The sequence below is a fragment of the Haliotis rufescens genome, unplaced genomic scaffold, assembly GCF_023055435.1.
Source record: "Haliotis rufescens isolate VD_foot unplaced genomic scaffold, xgHalRufe1.0.p SCAF_6, whole genome shotgun sequence".
Classification (NCBI taxonomy): domain Eukaryota; kingdom Metazoa; phylum Mollusca; class Gastropoda; order Lepetellida; family Haliotidae; genus Haliotis; species Haliotis rufescens.
In genome coordinates, this window is record NW_025964334.1 from 14,939,337 (window position 1) to 14,955,513 (window position 16,177).

The window sequence follows — 16,177 nt, forward strand, 5'->3', positions numbered from 1 at the left end:
GATGGCGTTCACTTGCTTTGGTACCCGTCTTAGGTAGACAATAGTTCAACAAAACAGTGAGGTCTAGGAGATGACGTTGACTTGCATTGGTACCCGTCTTAAGTAGACAATAGTTCAACAAAACAGTAAGGTTTAGGAGATGGCGTTCACTTGCTTTGGTACCCGTCTTAAGTAGACAATAGTTCAACAAAACAGTAAGGTTTAGGAGATGGCGTTCACTTGCTTTGGTACCCGTCTTAAGTAGACAATAGTTCAACAAAACAGTGAGGTCTAGGAGATGGCGTTCACTTGCATTGGTACCCGTCTTAAGTAGACAATAGTTCAACAAAACAGTAAGATCTCGGAGATAGCGTACGCTTGCATTGGTACCCGTAGTAGGTAGACAATAGTTCAACAAGACGGTAAGGTCTCGGAGATGGCGTTCACTTGCATTGGTACCCGTCTTGGGTAGACAATAGTTCAACAAAACAGTAAGGTCTCGGAGATGGCGTTCACTTGCATTGGTACCCAGATGAAGGGGAAATTGTCCATGTCATATTTGAAGTCGTCCCTTCTACCTCAAATTTCGAAGCACTGATGAGTAGAAAAATGAAAAGCAATTCTATTTGGTTGTATATTGGGTCCAAAGTCAGTTAACAAAGTATCAAGTCACCACATTGTTCAACAAGCTGAAAACAAATATTCTATACTCCACTTCTGGAGTTCACATCTACATCCAGATCTTCGTTGGGATTCCGGGTCAGAATAGGCTATCAGTGCCTCGTGCTTGTCGTGAGGGGCGACTCAAATTGATATTGAGTGGTCAGGCTCTGTGACAGATGGCGTTAATAGTCACTTTTTCAATATATCTGGATGAGACGTTATAGTGTGTGAGTGAGTTTGGTTTAACGCTGCTTTTAACAGTATTCCAGTTATATCACGCGTGTCAGCTGAATGTGGGAGGAAAGCCCGAAGTGATGCAGGTCTCAGACGTTCGGTGAAACCCACGAGCACGGGTATGTTGCTGACAAACCTAGAAACATAATCGGGGCGAACCAGGATTCGAACCCACAATCATAGGATTCTGGTGCACTTTAGACGACGGGACCACCCGTACTTCAACCACCCCCACCCCCACCCCCAACCCCAACCCCAACCCCAACCCCAACCCCAACCCCAACCCCCAACCCCACTCCACCCCCCACCCCCGACGTGTTATTATTTACCGGAGTATTATTATCATGGAAAGGGTTTTGTCGCTATTATTTAATTAAAAGTTTAAACGTTTACAGATATACTGGAGAAAGAAAAGTTTAGAGCTTGTAAATTCAAACTGGCAACGCCAGAGCAATATTAAATCTCGAATATTTCATTGGGTGTAAAAGGTGGAACAGTGAAGAAAGTTGATATCATCCTATGCGTCATTGATGACACTATGTGTTCGCGAAAAGGGTATAACGAAAACGTCAACACCTCAAAATAACCAGTCTCCAATATCCGCTGAAACAGATTCCACTTGACGTAAAAGAAAAATTAGCGGTAAGAATGAAATGAATGGATCACCGAAAATCAGTGATGATACCAGGTGTTCGCAAGGATAAGAGTAAGCATGCCCTTTTTCTACCGGTATCACCCGCCATACTTTCGGTCCACATAGCACATTCTCCAAACTTGCTGATGCGCCAGATTGTCACCCAGCAAGTCATCATATCAAGGGACACCGTTTATCGGTTTTGTTGTCAAAGAAAACAGAAGTGGCTGTCTAAGTTACAGCGCCCTACTGGTAACGCCAGTCAGGTGTGGAGATACAGGCCACTGTTATGCTATGACACATCGATGGCGTATTTGTAATGGCGCCTCTTGATGCTCGGACAGGCAGTGTTCAGACAACCTCAAGATAGTTATTACCCGTTCAGCTTGGATAGTCTTTGGCATTTAGGGAACAGAGTCAACTGAAAGAAACACATGTGGGGAATGTCTTCATTCTTGACAAAGGAACCATACATTCATAATGTATTGTACATAATCGACCGCTGTAATAAGACCAGAGTCGAGTTCCACAAAGCGATCGGAGAGATAACGCTGTAGGGAATCCTTGTAATGGGGTTGAAGAAGGCACCTTATGTACAAGTAATAGCAGAGTATATCTTTAACATAGACATACTGTGTCCCCAGATTGTCAGGGGTTATTGAGTGTTCGATTATATCTGGAGGTTTCAAATATTCAAATGATAGGACTGTGAAAATAACACCTTCGAATCTGAAAATACTCACAATGGCAAAAGTAACTTTGATCTGTGAACTTTAACGAGAGACACGAATCCACGCTGTGACCGACATTTGACATTTACGATAAACTACAGTACAGTAAACACGTTTATAACGACCTGACGGATATAACGAACTATTTGTTGGTCCCGTCCATTTGCTGTATATGTGTTGTACATATACTTAAAACGAATTACGGTTATTACGAATTAAAATTAGTGGTCCTTTTGAGTTCGTTACAACCGTAGTTTACTGTAATTGTATAGGAGGACGGAATTTTGACGTGGTGGTTAATGGGTGTTTGCTAACCGATAAGGTTAGGCTGGTTAATATACAGATAGAAATACTGCTTTTACCTGTGTTTCTATTTTATTGACAAACAGTTATATTATGACACAATTTAATGTTTATACTGTATGTACGCAGGATGCTAAATATTTTAATGTAAATGCACATGCCATTGCCGCTCCCAGAGAAGACTTTGTTCTCTTCATATGCTGACTGCTGTGGCAAAAGTATGTGTTTGTTTGTTGTTTAAGTAATATTCCAGTTATATGACAGCGGTCATATACGGGTTGTTGAAGATCAATTCTTTGCCGAACGTTCGCAAGACAAAGCCTAGATACAATCATTTTGATCAATTATTGTTATAAAGTAAGCAGATGCTTTTGTTTGCTATTTGTAGCTGTATATGTTAAAGTGAGTGAGTATGGTTTTACGCCGTTTTAAGCAATATTCCGTCAATATATGGGCGGGGTACACCAGAAATGAGCTTCACCCATAAAAATATATGATTTTTTTCTTCTATTTTTCGATTAGGTCCCTTGTCAACCAGTGTAAAACAATCATCTCTTTATATGTTTTGTCAGTCAAAACTGAGTGATGTACTGTTTTTAAGGCCCTGTCGCAAACACGCAGAGACACGCATGGTTCAAGACGTCATGTACTTAACACTATATCTATTGAAGCGAGCTTTCATTATCGTCAACGAACCTACAACACTGTGTCGTTCCCATGGTTTGCAAAGCGAAGTAATCCATATCCAGAGAGAGATATTAAAAAATAACAATCCTTTTTAAGTGGCTGTATTTATAAAACGTGGGTTCCATATTGATTTATATAAATAAATAACATTATTTAACAAAGAGAAAGACCCCATGCTGCGACTGTTGTTCTCGGACGTTATAGAAAACTTAGAAACAAGATCAGGTTGTTGATTAACTCGCTCATCACATCGATATTTGTCTGTAGACGCAGATTAAAATTTTAAGGAAGTTAATGATTATCCGTAGTTGATAAAGAGATTGTAGCATTCGTTAAAGTCACAGTGGTTTCATATATCATTAATGATCTGGTGTATACTGTTAGTGATTAGTAGTATACTCAACAACAAAAGTTCCTGTGACACCAATATTTTAGTGTATTTTTCAAACAAGTAAAGTTTGGTTTTAAATATTATATACATGTATGGAATCAAGTCACAAAAACGCAACTGCTACAGAAAAGCATGCATTCCATGCAAAAGTTGACTTTTATGCCAGCCTCATGCATTTCACAACCCAAGAATGGGTATAAAAACATGTGCGTTAACGGGATTCCATATGCATTATTTAGCATCGTGCTGATAACAACCACTCAAAACAAATAAAAATTACGCAATTTTCAACATTACGAAATGCCACGCCTGTCCGAAAATGAGCGTCTGCGAGCCATTGGTATGCTTGAAGCAGGATCGAGTCAACGTGATGTTGCAAGACAATTTAACGTCCACAGAAACACTATTTGGTGTTTATGGCAACGTTGGCAACAGACGAATGCAGTCAGAGGCCACGCGTAACCAATAATCGACAAGACACCTGGATTCGAACAACACACCTACGAAATCGATTCCAGCCAGCAACAGTGACTGCAAGAAGCATCCCTGGCCTTCGACGAATATCTTCACAAACCGCACGTCGTCGCCTCAGATGTGCAGGGATTGTCGCCAGAAGACCCGCCAGACGTTCCATTTTGACAGGAAACCATCGTCAAGCACGTCTACAGTGGTGCAGACAGCGTCTACGCTGGACGGCCATGCAGTGGGGACACTGACGAGTCCCGTTTTCACCTCAGCCACAGCGATGGACGGATTCGAGTGTACCGACGTCGAGGTGAACGTTACGTCAATCATTGTCATGGTTCGGGGCCGGCAGCGTTATGGTATGGGACAGAGGACCCGTTTGGTAGTGGTAGAGGGAAATCTCAATGGACAGCGCTACCGCGACGAGATCATCGGCCCTGTTGTTCTACCGTTTTTGCGTCGTCATGGCCCAAGCATTACCTTTCAACATGACAACGCCCGGCCTCATATTGCTCGACTTGTTCAGGATTCCCTTCAAACAAAACAACGTGAATGTCATCTCTTGGCCGACTCGCTCCCCTGATCTCTCACCAATCGAGCACATGTGGGATGAGATGGATCGGCGCCTTCGACGTCAACCACGTGTTCCACAGACACTCCAGGAACTTCGAAGCATGCTCAAGCAGATATGGACAGATATCCCACAGGACTTTGTGCGACGCCTGGCCCATTCCATGAGACGAAGATGTGTTGCTTGCATCGCAACCACAGATGGACACACACGCTATTGATATGTATATTGACATTTTGGCATGTTCATGTATTTTATGAAAAAACTCATTTTCTGAAGTCAGTATGGCAAATTAAACCATTTGAACACTTACAGGAGTCATTAATCTGTTTCAAATTTGGTAAAAACCATAACTTTGCATTAAATCTTATTCAATGTCACAGGAACTTTTGTTGTTCAGTATATGATTTCGGCTATTGTTTAACTGCTTATGACACAATACCAAGAAACAGTGTGCAATGCATGTACAATAAAACGGATAGGGTGAGTGAGTGAATTTGTGTTCAACGCCGCTTTTAACAGTATTCCAGTCATATCACGGTGTGTCAGCTTAATGTGGGAGGAAAGCCCCAAGTGACGCAGGTCTCAGATGTTTACCACTTCGGTGAAACCCACGAGCACGGGTATGATGTTGACAAACCTAGAAACATAATCTTGGCGAACAGGACTTCGAACCCACAATCACAGGTTTCTGGCGTGCCAAAGGGACGCAACTCTGCACAGCGAATTGCGGCGCCTTAGACAAGCTCGGTGACTTGGTTCATTGCGTGTCATCGTACCCCGACGGCGTAGGTCGTTGTTCATAATATCGATCACTGGATTATCTGCTCCCGACTCGATTATTTAAAGGCAGCTGTCATATAATTTGAATATTGCTGAATGCTAAACCCATAGTATACTTGATCAACCGAAACTTAATGACATTTTATATGCACGTGGTTCTGAACTTGGTTGGGCGGGGGTTAGCCTAATGGTTTAAGCGTTCGCCCTTCTCGCCAAAGACCCGGGTTCGATTCCCCACATGGATACAATATGTGAAGCCCATTTCTGGTGTCCGTGATTTTGCTGGAATATTCCTAAAGGCGATATAAAACCATACTCACTCACTCACTCATAACCTGGTGATACTTGGTTGTGTTTCGTTAATAAACTCGTTCTCGACCGAGGAGGTGGAAGTTTCTTTCAGCAATAGTGTAACTATTAAGGGACATATTACAAAAGTATTGACTCAAACACATCATCCCATTTATCCACTTTGAGCACCATTTGACAACGCGCCCACAATTCGACGGTTATACAGTAACTTACAAACACGACAGCGATTTGCTCGCCTTGGGTCACGTTACCCAAGCCTTGATATGCGACAACTGAATGCATACCAATGTCGTTATGAATCCAGGACTCCTTGGGGTGCATATTTGCGCATGTACTCTGCTTAAGAAAACATCTTCCACTGGGGTGTGACAGTGCGTTGGATGTGTCAATGCAAACTCCTCACATGATCTATGAATACTGACGTTGTTGATGTCACCGGTGGCGCATTTATCAAGGGCTTGGAGTATTCAGCAATATGTCCTCTCTCTTGCAGCCATTCAGTGACATAAAACCATGCAGTGAATGACAGAGACCGCTTTGTCAGGAGTACGTTGAACTTGAAAAGTAGGTTGAATTGCAATCTTCCTTGCTAGTCTGGCATGCGCAGACAGTGAAGTTTCATACCTATTTAATTATGCCTATATATGCCTATCAAGCTGACGAAAAATACGCATGTACATTAATAATAATAATAATCCTCCAGAGTCCTTCCCTTGGATGAAGTCGTCTGGCCTGAAAAGTGAAAATGAAGGCTTTCTGTTTACTGCTCAGGACCAGTCACTTCCCACTCGAAACCGTCAATGTGTGAATTTGCATCAAGATGTAAATATGAAATGTAGATTATGTAATGAATTAAATAGACTGTCCAACACATTGTCAGTGGATGCCCAGCTTTGGCACAAACACAGTATCTTAAACGACATGATGGTGTAGCTCGATCATTATATTACCGTCTTCGCAATGTTTGTGGTTTTGACGACCCGGAATATGTAGAGGGTGTCATGGAAAATGATAAATACAAAATCTTTGGAAAAGGCCCAATTACAGCCTTAGACGTATCCAGGCCAACAAACCTGATCTTGTCCTTTCTGATGAATCCAATGAAATTATTTATATCATTGAATTTTCTATCCCCTTTGACACTTACGTGATAGACAAGATTGAGGAAAAACATGGCAAATATGCGGACCTCGCTTTCGAAATGTCACCCTTGCATCCCAAGTACCAAGTTGTCCGACTCCCCATTGTTCTCGGTGCCTTGGGTTTGGTACCTCCCAATCTGTTGACAGAAATTGGGAGAGGTTTGCTGCCAGGAATACAGCCCTTCTCACAATCTGGGTAATGCAGAAGGCTGAAGTGTTGGGGAGTCTTCACATTCTCCGAAAAGTTCTGGGTGGGTTTGACTAGACAGTGCTTCCTTGGAGAAGCCCCATTCGCTGTCTGGGCTGCGTGTTGAGGGGGCAAGGGCCCTGAGCTGATGATGAGCCTGACTGTGCCAGGATCGCCGAAACCCTCCAACACAAAGTGTCATGTTAATAACATTAATTTTACAATACAAACGGAAACTTAGAGGAACGGAAAGCTACATTTAAATGTAATTTAATTCTGATCCCTTCGCTTCCGTTTACTGCAGCTCAGTTGCTGTTCACGACAGGTTAGCAATGCGGACAGTAAACCCACGTAAGTTGATTAATAGTATTCAAAATAACTCAATAATGGTCTTAATCCGAGCAAGTTTTGAAAACCTGTTTTACGTGTCTGATAACAAAACATGACCTTTCCAACCAGTAGAATCGTTATCAGTCCTGCAAACTTGAAGTAACTGGTCCAACACACGCCACTTACATAAACGTGTAAACTGACACTCTACGGGCGGGGACGAGCTCTGTCAGAAACACATCTCCATTGACACTTTCAGTTGTTGTAAATTCCTGTTTTAGAATTATTCGACTCCTGTCTGTTCAACTGTATATGAGCTCAGTGATACCTCGTACGCCTTCTTAAGCAAATGTGGGGGCACGGGTGGCCCAGTCGTCTAAGGCGCCGCAATTCGCTGTGCAGAGTTGCGTCCCTTGGGCACGCAAGGAACCCATGATTGTGGGTTCGAATCCCGGTTCGCCCCGATTATGTTTCTAGGTTTGTCAACACCATACCCGTGCTCGTGGGTTTCACCGAAGTGGTAAATGTCTGAAACCTGCATAACTTCGGGCTTTCCTCCTACATTAAGCTGACACGCCGCGATATAACTGGAATACTGTTAAAAGCGGCGTAAACCCAACTCACTCACTCTTAAGCAAACGCTACCTGTGCGTATACAATTCACACAGGGAGAATAGAATGGGTTTGTACATGCTTATTAGCCCTTTCACATTTCACGGTTTGTAATTGATGTAAATAAAACCGACATAATCATAAAAAATGTTGTCCATTGTACGATTCCGACTATATCACGATCCTGTGTTTATGAATTACTATCAAATAGTTATGAAACCAGGTATGTAGCTGGTTGTCAATTGCTAATATATGTACCTTTGTCACATACATAACTCCCTTATCTGTATAAAACTCGGGACGAAGATTGTGCAACGTTCCCAACTTTCATTTATCTCTAACATATGATGCGTTTTTGCCTTTCAGGCTAACATTTCTTGTATACTATAACACGCTTATTTGTCATATGTTTAATATGATAAATAAAAGCGACAAAATATTTCTGTAATCATAAATGTCCAGTGTACGATTCAGAGTGAGTGAGTGAGTATGGTTTTACGCCGCTTTTAGCAATATTCCAGCAATAACCCGGGTCGTCGGCGTGACGAGCGAACGCTTTAACCACTAGGCTACCCGACCGCCCGTACGATTCAGAAATACATCATAAGCATGTGTCGTTAATCACTACTAGACAGTGACACCAGGTTTTCGCGAAAAGGTCTTTTGTGCAATAACGGTTAACAGGTGGCCGCAAATCGCGCTTCAAAGAAATGTAACTGAACTATTGTTTAAACGACACATAACCGCTCCAATATAACTTGTTATGATTCATAACACTCACGCTATAACGGATACTGTCTGTATAATAGCCGAGCTCGAATCGTAATATACAATGAACTGTTACGGATAACGTTTCTGATTGTTACGGAGTATACATGAAAAGTGTATTGAGGAGTTTTGATATATTTCTTCTTATTTTTTAATGGTTTAATGTAGTAAATCATTTGCAGAGAACATCTTTCATTTTTTGTCAAACTATAATCTGGGAAGGTTCCAAATTCACATTACACATTCAATCGATAATTCGTGCTCACAAGGTCTGAGGGTAAATATCTTATAAACAGCCTACTTATCATATGACAAACCACTTGTTGACTGAATTGGGAATGTTCGACGCCATCGGAGCACGGTGACACAGCACAATCCAGCCAACACATCTTTCGTAACTTGGGTGGACTGGCTTACATGCATGAGATGCTTCAGAGTGAATCTAGCCTCGAGGCACAGGGCGAGAACGCAGGTTTCAGCAGATCAAATAGATGTAAGCGTTCACGATGAGGAGGTTTGAAATAGCATCCTTGATGTGAGGCGGTGTTTTGTTTATTCATCGTGCATGTGCAGCAGGGGTCTAATCTGACACAAATGAATACGTATAACCTATTTGCATATGAAAAGACAAACACACCCGTCCGGCGTTAAAGTGTTAGTGGATAGATTCTCCCTCTGGGCACAATAAAATTCAGTTTTAAATGACTCACTGCATCTCTAATCTTTGAAGTCCTCTTAACATCAGCGTCATTTTATTTTACTGATCATTTATCGGAAGGCGTGTCAGAGGGAATTAAAATAATATACATATTTTGGAAGATACGTGTAAGCAATGTGCAGGGCCATGGAGAGGGTCGTCCAAAAATATTGCAAACATTAGAGGCGGGTTGTATACTGATAACACCAACTAAAACATTAATATCAACATTATCCCTATGTCTATGTTAAGCTATGTTAACGTAAACCTGGTGGGCACGGGTGGCCCAGTCGTCTACGGCGCCGCGATTCGCTGTGCAGAGTTGCGTTCCTTGGGCACGCCAGGAACCTATGATTGTGGGGTCGAATCCCGGTTCGCCCCGATTATGTTTCTAGGTTTGTCAGCACCATACCCGTGCTCGTGGGTTTCACCGAAGTCGTAAACATCTCAGACCTGCATCACTTCGGGCTTTCCTCCCACATTATGCTAACACGCCGCGATATAACTGGAATGATGTTAAAAGCGGCGTAAAACTCAAGTCACTCACTAACGTAAACCTGGGTGCATAAATTTGATGAATTTATGTCCAGTGTAAATAAACGTAAAGATAAAGATATTTAAAATCATATAAATATGCATGTTAATAATGATTCTCTGTCCAGCCTGAAATCTATTGTAAATCTAAAGACATTTTTGTATCCATATTGTTTTATATAGCGCAAACATCGTGATGCATGCTGGTATCTAAAACTTCAAAAATAAGCACAATGGAGTACTACATGGAAGATTCATTGCATCCACTGTTCCCTTCTACGCGACATTCTTGCACACATGCGGGAAACAGAACCACGGCACATGTATCTTTGTATTCACATTTGTATGGGCCTACGTAAGGCGCTCTTCCTTAAAATTAACACCTTGTGTGTTTTATCAGTCAAGCATGCGATTCACAGCACATGAGCAGCTAAGCTTGAAAGCAACAAACAAGATGCACCTGAAGTCCAAACTGTTTTTCAAGAAATTCTAGAATTCGACATTTGAAAGCAGACGTTTCTTAGCGTCTAGACAAATGTACTCGGCGATTCAAGAATGCATGTGAAAGGCTTCTCAGGTGATGTATTATTCATGTGTTGTATCATGCAGTTTACGGGGTACCTCCTGCAAGACAAGTTTTAAGGTGTAGGGTACAGAAACACATGAAGCGTGTCCTGTTGCGTGGATACTCGGATCGCTGTAACATGAGTTAAGTCCCTAATGATAACAGTTCGAGTTGCCAGTTTGCCGAACCAGAAACCTCGGTCAATACCCATTGTCTGGCCTTTGAACAACATTTCAGCACGTGAATTGTATCAGTGACCTAGAGATGTTGGTCGCCGGGTTGATTGTACCCGACTATAAAAGCGACCATTTTATAAGGGGGTATCGTGGGGGTGAGAGAACAGCCCTGTCACAGGGTGCACAATGGAAACCGCCTGGAGTTCACGGCCCACTCGTTGAGAGGATATCGTGGGTGTCTTTGAAATGTGATTTATGTACAAGTCGGTCGATCTAACGTTATCAGTCAACCCCGTGAGTCATAACATATTTAAGGAAGCCATATTGGGATCGAAAATATATTTGATCTTTTTTTATGGTTTAATGTTTGTAATTGGCAATATATCAAGGGCTACCACTTAAATTAGGACTCTGTCTCGAAAGCCCATATGACACGTCATATGTACGTATTGATTTCTGTATATTAAAAAGATAAGATAAGCTATGAGCCACGGGCTTTAGACATTATGATGTTATTTCGACTAAACGTGTGATGGAATTAGAACGAGTACAGTCCCCATGCCCATCTTGGACATCTACGAAACATGCTTGGTCCTTGAATGTTCCTTGTGTACCTGTCAGAAATACTGCGCCGTCATGATCTGTAAATAATCAAGTCTGGACCGGACAAAATTGTCATAGATGATCAATACACTAACCTCTCGGGGCGCGGTGCCCAACAATCAATCAAGTTACTAGGGATCTGACGGGTCGAAAACATGAAGCTTTTTTGAACGGTAATTGCCACACAATAGACATGTTGTCATGAGTCAAAGTACGTCCAGACACTGTTCTGTGTGCCTTCCATGTGGGCACCACGCGTGTTAGAGAAGTGAAGATGTGAGTTATCTCCCCTGTCGGGTATTCTCGTGTGACGTAGAGCTTCATCTTAATTCGACCGTTAGAGAAGTGAAGCCTGAGTTATCTCCCCTTGTCAGGTATTCGCGTCCTTGACGTAGACCATCTAAATCCGACCGTTAGAGAAGTGAAGATGTGAGTTATCTCCCCTTGTCAGGTATTCGCGTCCTTGACGTAGACCATCTAAATCCGACCGTTAGAGAAGTGAAGATGTGAGTTATCTCCCCTTGTCAGGTATTCGCGTCCTTGACGTAGACCTTCATCTAAATCCGACCGTTATAGAAGTGAAGTTGTGAGTTATCTCACCAGGTCGGCTTGAAATGTTGGTGTGAGCATTGTCTCCCTTTCCTGACGTTCATGTTCAGATGCGGGGCGGTGGGGTAGACTAGTGGTTCAAGCGTTCGCTCGTCACGCCGAATGCCCGGGTTCGATTCTCCACATGGGTACATAGTGTGAAGCCCATTTCTGGCTCTCCCCTGCCGTGGTATTGCTGGAATATTGCTAAAAGCGGCGTAAAACCACACTCACTCATTCGCACATGTTTGGATGCCCACTGTACAGCTGAGTGTTCGGTTTGGTTTGCAGCATCCCAACAGGAGTAACAGTTGTAACTAACTGGATTCGTGAAGATGTAAAGCAAACCCCCGGACTCTTTTCATGATACCCCCGCTGGGATTTCGACTTAGAGCAGGGCCCTTTCCACAAAACGATCTCAGTGCTACGTTAATCGTAAGCCTATGATAAAGTATGGGATGTACTACCAACCTAGCACTAAGATCGCTATGTGGATCGGGTTCCAGGTCCCTAGTAGCCTATACGTGTTAGAGGCGACTCAGTGGATCAGGTGGTCAGACACAGGGGACTTGATTAATCGCTTGTCATCCAGCATGGGACGTTGCTGATAATATTAAAAATTGAATTATGTGATCCAGACTCGGTTAATTACAAGGGGTCGTGGTGTTGCTGACTGGTGCATAAAACAACATTCCATCACTCACCGTAATCTAGCCGTTAATTTATTTGTGTTCTGGTTAACACATCCGCCTAACCCAAGAGGAAAAAGTATATATAATATCATATGCATGGGGGTATCCTTACTTCTTCACAGAAACTTTTCAGACAGTAATCGATTCCTGGTAATATCTTAGGAACCATACGTGTGCTCTTGTACTTGAAGCATAAAATGAAAGGGTGACTATACTTCACCCTGTCCGTTTGCAATCTTGGACGTTGTAATTATGTCTAGGCGCTGTTTTATGGGAGGCTTGTGGAACACATTTCCACATTTGACGCATCTGTGAAAACAAATATGTCCACAGATATCCCTATTTCGATTTATACTTGATGTTCCCATGTGTCTCTCAGGTGAACAATTGACTTGTCTTTGCATGTGTTTGAGACGGATGCAAAGGTGAGGCAGGATACCCTCACCTTTTCACTTTCGATTCATCGGAAAAAAAATCTCCGTTTACTATTTCAATCATCTGGTAATAGTAACAGACACGGCTAAGGCTCTAGCAGTATATATAAAGAACAATCTACTGGCAATGCTGACATGATAGCTACGATAGACAATATGAAGCTGTTTTTCAGCAAACATCTTAGTGAGAATAAAACGAGAGTGACCAAATTCGTTGACGCAGTGCTGAAGAGACAGAAAAAATAAAGAAGGAATTTGTGACACAATTAATGCGTCAAACAACTCGAGAATTAGCAGAAAACTGATGCTGAAGATACAACAAGGAAAAGTTTTATCTGTTCGTTTGTTTATTTGTTTGTTGTTTAAGCCGCACTCAGCCAATAGCTCAGCTGTATGACAGTGGTCTGTAAATCGAGCCTTGGCCTATAGTGACATCATGAGCATTGATCTACGCAACTGGGATGCTATGACACAGACCATGTCAGCAAGCCAGTCTACCCTATCCCGTTAATCGCCTCTTAAGACAAACATGTGTTCCTGAAGATCAATTATAAGCCGGGTCTTCACGGGGGACAAACATGTGTTGCTGAAGATCAATAATAACCCAGATCTTCACAGGGGACAAACATGTGTTGCTGAAGATCAATTATAACTCGGATCTTCACGGGGTACAATCATGTGTTGCTGAAGATCAGTTATAACCCGGATCTTGACAGTGGACAAACATGTGCTACTGAAGATCAATTATAACCCGGGTCTTCACGGGGGACAAACATGTGTTGCTGAAGATCAATTATAACCCAGATCTTCACATGGGACAAACATGTGTTGCTGAAGATCAATTATAACTCGGATCTTCACGGGGTACAATCATGTGTTGCTGAAGATCAATTATAACCCGGATCTTCACATGGGACAAACATGTGTTGCTGAAGATCAATTATAACTCGGATCTTCAGAGGGGACCAACATGTGTTACTGAAGATCAATTATAACCCGGATCTTCACGGGGTACAATCATGGGTTGCTGAGGACCAATTAGAAATCGGATCTCCACGGGGCACAAAGCAATGTAATTGGTGGGATAGATCCTTGAATACTTTGGAAGAGGAGAAGTGGAGGGATCAGACAAGAAGAGCACTCGTCGATAAAAGTTTTAATACTCCTCGGTAGCCACGGGGACTGTTAATATATTTGATATCAAAATGCATGAGGGAGAGGTTCTCTATTTCTCCCCAATCTTCGCATATACATCTTATCCGATACAGTGCATTAACATGTACAGTCATACACCGTTGTGTCGAACTTACGCTTGTCTCTAAGTAAAAGCATGATCCCTGAGTATTCCTTCTCTTTTCGTCATTCTTGTGTCGAATCTCGGATACCTCGATGTATTCAACTTTGAAACAACGGTGTCTGACTGTACATGTATTCTCTACACTTACCATCACCAAATTAACCCCATAGAAGCAAGGCAGTGTTGACCCTTTTGGTTGGAATGGTAACGAAGTAGATACTGAATCGTATAGGCATCACTGCGAAACGTTATATATTGGTACAGCAACAAAATATAGTGTTGTTTCTATTTTCCGTATCCTTACATTTGACTCTTACATAAAGTAGAAATGGTTAACTCGAAATCATGGGAGTCGTGTCATCCGTATCTCGAGTCAAGCGAAGTGCTCTAATACAACGGGACATTAAATATACCTCGTCTTAAATGACATATTGTGGCATTGTATTTCGAGTAAACGAGGTGTATAATATACAATTGTAACTTATCGACAAACATCTGGTTATATATATGACTGTAGGGTAAGTCCTATTTAATTTGGCCTGGATGACCTCTTCCTTTATCTGATATAAATCAATAGCAACTGAAAAAGGTGCCCTCGAGAAAGGGGACAAACATGTAAGGCATTCACATAAACCGACATTACCTTTTGTGGTGTGCCAACCCTACAGAAATTAAGGTTTAGTGTTGTATTGACCTTTTATGAAACATTTCAACTGCTGTGAGGAATCGCCATCTTTAAATTTTTTCTTCATTCTTTGCCTCACAATATCTATTAACAGAGGAGCTGAGGCTGATAGTTCATTGAAATCCGACCGAGTTTCGTTTTCATCCCTTTCAGTATGTACCCGCGGCCCTTCGTCTGGTTCAGAGGGGTCATTCGTCACACAAAACACGTCAAATGGTAGTTTTCAATTTCCTTACAAAGAAATTAAGATGATGTTACGATAACATGACCTATCTATTGTCGTCAGTCTGTGATACATAAGAATAGTATACTTTAAAGCAGCACGTGTGGTTGTGAAAGGCAATATTTCACGTTTCGATTAAGGGAGCCCTTTAAGTACTGCAAATGTGAACGCATTCATGTAGCAATGCTTACGCACGGAATCTTAGACGTTTGTGTTTTGATAAACGAATTACTTCCGAATAAATACATTTAGGTTTTGAGGTGAATTCTTATCTGATAGATATAAAGGAAACGACATCGAATTTTGTTGTATTTGTGCATAAACCATTATGACAGGTGTGGTCTTCTGTGGGCATGCTTGAATAGGGCGCACTGGGGTATTTTATCTGCGCTTCAATGAATTAAACGCCAACACCTCATTAATCACCAGTGATGGACGGCCAATCCAGTGCTTAATTCACTTACTGGCGAATTTATCTGTTCTCAAAGCTGCAGGATGCTTCATATAATTCAAGATTTTAAAATAAATATTCATTTGCGGGACTCTCAATATTCATCACTCGGTCGGAGAGAGATTAAAGACATTTCTGATACGCTCTTAAAACATTTGTTGGAATCTAAGTGATCTGCGTGAAGGATGTTTCGTAGGGAATTTATGCAGGTGCGTCTTGTGACTCAAGGGAAAAAAATGCTATTCACGTATGAAATACCACCTAATAGGATACTTCTCCCTTGATGACCCATAAGAAAACGAAATCACCTGTTCATCATTGTTAATGTAAGCGTGGGAAACAGTCTACATTTGTATACACCCGGCATCATATTGTGATCATATACAACCAGTAATATAATACTTTTTAAATGTATGTATATAATTCAATGCAATTTACCG